Source organism: Centroberyx gerrardi, chromosome 6 (genome assembly GCF_048128805.1).
Source record: "Centroberyx gerrardi isolate f3 chromosome 6, fCenGer3.hap1.cur.20231027, whole genome shotgun sequence".
Classification (NCBI taxonomy): Eukaryota; Metazoa; Chordata; class Actinopteri; order Beryciformes; family Berycidae; genus Centroberyx; species Centroberyx gerrardi.
The window spans coordinates 32025485-32030545 of NC_136002.1; positions in this window are offsets into that span (position 1 = coordinate 32025485).

Consider the following 5061-nt stretch of genomic DNA (forward strand, 5'->3'; position numbering starts at 1 on the left):
GAAGTCCAAACGGCTCGTTTAGAGGCTCGCTTTTCTAATATGGATTGTGTGGATTTAGTTTTGATACTTTCACCATGTTTAGATACACATCCAACTCCTTTATCATCACAGAGGAGAGGGAGTCCTGCTTTACATCATATGAACTTTTAAAGAATTGTACTTACTCCAGTTTTGCTGAGGTTCAAAACATCAGCAGGATAAAGTGAGGCTACTTTCTCTCAATGAATGGCAGAGGAACAGACCAGAGTGACTGTGATATTATTAGGAAAGTGTATCACTCATACTTTCATAATTACTAGACTGTCAGTCGTTCTCCGGAAAATTGGCACTTCAGTTTTATTTTATGATTATTGTTATTTTACTCAATGCATGACTCAGATTACAGAACCACTTTTGTTCTTCAGTGTGCTAGTGCTGTCAAAATGTCAAAATCTTTCTTCTTTTTCCTTTGTAAAGGGGAACAAGTTATTTTTTTCATACTTTTTTGTTGTGCCAGTTTCTTTCAATTAAAAACAGCACATCAAATATCCATAACCCTCTACACTGACTCTTCAAAGCACATTAAAGATAAAACACAATTAGATCCAAACTAGTCCCTACCCGGGAGTGCGCGCGCCACAACTACGTGCAGACTTGCCAAAAATGCGCATAAAGAGCGTAAATTTGGGAAAATGGAAAAATCAGCTCCGTCAGTCCCTGTCTATGCCAACGCTCACTGCCCATGTGCAGTTTCAGATTGATTGGCCAACCCACTGAGGAGCAAAATGGATGCAGACAGACAGACAGACAGAGTTTTCCTCATTTTATAATAGGATGGTTTCCTTAGCTTTAATTAATGTCAAAATGTGAATAATTGTAAGTTTATAACTATGTCGATGATCCAGACCTTCATTATTGAGGCAGTTTGTGTGACTGGACTTCAAAGTCTAACTGAACTCTACTGATGCAGAAGATCCAGCCTGTTAAACCGTTTTCATTTTGTCAGCCAAAGACGTAAAGCTGCGTTCACAGCCAGCAGGTTCTGATCGGTTTATTCTCCTCCTTCAGTTCAGTTGGTTTGTCCAGGTGAGAACGACGACCTTTGAACTCTGGTGCGACACAGAGAGTCTCAGTCACAGAACTTGAATGGATAGAACGGTCTTTACACTGTTTTCTATGGTATTTTGGCTAGTACACCAAAAAATGGCGTCTATGGTTAGTTTCTATGGCGACAACGGAAGTTTGGCCATTACGACTGTAAAGTGTGTCACACCGGCTGCCACACAGCGTGAGTGGGTTCGCTTTGTAATGCTAACATTAAATGAATAAAATGTGACGACTTACCAACAGTAATGTAGCGTGATTAAACCCAATCGGTCCAAAAATCCTTCAGTAGCTCCCCGCTGACAGCAAAGCCACGGAGATGCTTTTTCTCCAAGTAGGTCGCTGCGACTTGCCGTAAGTCGGTCTATACGGAAGCTAGGCCAACGGTACCAAGGAGGTTTTATATTATGGAACAGTACACATAAAAATGGCCGCCGCCCCGACCATCCAGGAGCGTTGATTTGAATGGGAAAGACCGTTCTATCCATTCAAGTTCTGTGGTCTCAGTCCTCTAACAAGAGAACTGCGGTGCGGCTCGTTAATCCAACCGACTACAGGAAAAAACCCCGAAACACAAGGGATTATGGGTAGAAGGAGACAGACGCGGTTCCTCAGGCTTGGAAAGCCTAGCAGAACAAAATGAAGTCTGGACTGATGCTCATATTCAGCTGTTTCTTCATGTGTTCTTAACTGGTATGAACACCACAGAAGAAGAGACAGACAAGTCCATCATGCTGAGCTGAAGTTACAGAGACTGGAATTTGTTTTGTTTGGAATCAGATTTCAGTAACAATCACATTCAATTTCAAGCTACTGCATAAAAGTTGTGTCACTTTGTTGATTTTTGTGCTGCCATTTTTTAAAAGAAAGCTTACTTTCAAATGTTGATCTCCTTTAATAAGGTGTTTAATAGGTAAACTGATATACAATATTTTGGTGTGTATGGGTGATATACAGTGGCTATAAAAAGTATTCTCCCTCTTGGACTTTTTTCATATTTTCTGGAATCACTGTGGATTTATTTAGGCTTTTCTGCCGCCGATCAACAGAAGAAAAGTTTATAATGTCAAAGTGAAAACAAATTTCTAGCAACCGATCTAAATGAATTATGAATATAAAACAAAACATGACAGATTCCATAAGTATGAAGTATGTCCCTGTTGAGGCAGCCGGTCTCTATCAGCTCTGCACATCTGGACGCTGCAATTTCTGCCCATTCTTCTTTGAGAAATCGCTCCGGCTCTGTCGGGACGGACCGGACCGAGAGCCAGCAGACAGACCCTCAGCTGGACCGGAGTCCGGACTCCGACCGGGACACGCCGGACTCTTTTGTCTTGAATCCGTCCCCGTGCGGCGCCGGCTCTGTGTCGCTGAATCAGTTCTCTTGCAGACCGCAGCAGGTTTTCCTCCAGGATTTCCCTGCACGGTGCTGTATTCAGTCTGTGCCTCTGTCTCCAGCAGCCGTCCGGCCCTGCTGCCCCGCCGCAGGAGGCGCCGCTGTCGGGACGGTGTGTTCAGGGACACGTGTGGCGGTAGGATTGTGCCAAACAACAACACAAAGCTCAGTTTTGGTCTCTGTCTCCCGGCTGCCTTCTGGCAAATTCTGACTGAGATTTCATGTGAGTTTTTGGCAGCAGCTAGGCAGAGTCACTCTGTCTGTCTGGTTTGTTGCAGATGTGGGACACAGCTGTGCCTCCCAGATAGATACAGGTGTATTCAACCTCAAGTCATTTGAAACAGCTAAACTGCACACAGGTGATCTCCATTCAGCTGATTATGTGACTGAGAGCTGATTTAGCTGCGTCAGAGGAAACAAGAGTGGATACTTCTGGAATATATTCTGTTTTATATTTTATATTCATTTAGATCAATTTGTAGAAATTTGAGTATTTTGAGTATTTTTCTGTGGCAAAAAAGCCTAATTAAATCCACTGTGACTGCATGTTGTGAAACAGTAAAATTTAAAAAGTCCAAGGGACATTTTACTGTATAATACATACAGTAATTGTGCGTTTATGTGCTATCAGACAACATATTTCCTACTTGGAAATTTCACATGAACGTCCTCCAAAGTCAGATGATTATGTCAGAAGCTACGGTGACCTTTAACCTTCTCAAAAAGACCAAAAAAAATCTAACTTTGTGTCAGTCAACAGTCAACACATGGAGTGAGTATAAGCCAGACTAACCTAACATCTGTTTGAATATAATTAGTTAAATTAGCTTGTTAAGTTGCAGGATGGACAAATTTGTTTATTGTTTATCTTCCAGGTTTGATTTTCGACAGAATAACACATGAATGCAACCAATTTTTTGTTTTGTTTTATATATCTGACATGTTGGTTTACGAGTTCCTGGGCGGGGTTAGGGATGCAGGGAGGTCCAGGTGGGGTTTATCAAGCGCTCCTCGTCTTCTAGAAGAGTCTCAGAGGGACAACCTGAGTCTGGAGCCTGAGACAGAATACAGTCATCCTCAAATACCTGGAGGAGGAGAGGAGGAGAGGAAGAGAGGAGAGGAGAGGAGAGGGAGGAGGAGGGAGGGGAGAGGAGAGGAGAGGAGGAGAGGAGGAGGAGAGAGGAGGAGAGGAGGAGGAGGGAGGGGAGGGAGAGGAGAGGAGGGGAGAGGAGAGGAGAGGAGGAGGGGAGAGGAGAGGAGGAGGGAGAGGAGAGGAGAGGAGAGAAGAGAGAGGGGAGAGGAGAGGAGGGGAGAGGAGAGGAGAGGAGAGGAGAGGAGAGGAGGGAGGAGGAGGAGGGAGAGGAGGAGAGGAAAGAAGGAGGAGAGGAGGAGAGGAGAGGAGAGGAGAGGAGGAGGAGAGGAGAGGAGGAGGAGAGGAGGGGAGGGGAGAGAGGAGGAGAGGAGGGGAGAGGAGGGGAGAGGAGAGGAGAGGAGAGGAGGGGAGAGGAGAGGAGAGGAGAGGAGAGGAGGAGAGGTGAGGAGGGAGGAGGGAGAGAGAGGAGGGGAGGAAGAGGAGAGAGGAGGAGAGGAGAGGAGGAGAGGAGGAGGAGAGAGGAGAGGAGAGGAGGAGGAGAGGAGGGGAGGGGAGAGGAGAGGAGAGGAGGGAGAGAGGAGGAGAGAGGAGAGGAGAGGAGGAGAGGAGAGGAGGGGTGAGGAGAGGAGAGGAGAATGAAAGATGAATTTGAAAAGTGAGAGGATTTGATTAGTTAGTTACTATATAAGTTACTATACTATAGTGTGTGTGTATATATGTATAACTAAGTGTGTGTGTTTCTGTGTGTGTGTGTATAATGATGTGTGTATGTGCATTTTTGTATATATAAATGTGTGTCTAACTATATGCGTATGTATGTGTATATATAACTATAACTCTGTGTGAATGTGCATGTGTATACATGTACATGTGTGTATTTGTGCAGCTATCTGCCTGTGTCTGCTTGTATAACTACGTGTGTGTGTGTGTGTGTGTGTGTACAAAGGCAACAGCTAGGTGTGTGTTAGCTGTGCAACTTGTTGTCTCTCTCCCTTCCTCATTTGTATTTTGATTGATATTTTGGATCTGTGTGTTTCCCTGCCTCTGTGTGTGTGTGTGTGTGTGTGTGTGTGTGTGTGTGTGTACCAGTCTCATGCTGAGCAGGGCGTGTGTGTGTCCGTGTGATGCAGTTGAAGACGTGTCTGCAGCGCCGCATGCAGCTGCAGCAGCCCGGCTCTCCAGCGCCTGAGCGTCCGGGCGGCTCGCTGCGCTGCATCAGAGCCTCGCCGCGCCGCAGCAGGCCGTTCAGACGCTCAGAGTTCACACACACACACTGCTGGAGGGTCTGCACACACACACACACACACACACACACACACACACAGACAGAGAGACGTATGAATATACATGAGGAAGGAGAGAGACAGCAAGACATGTATCTAGTTGCACAGCTAACACACAGCTACATGTTGTCTTGTTTGTACACACACACACACACACACACATACACACACACATCAGGTTAACAACACATGACTGGCTAACACCT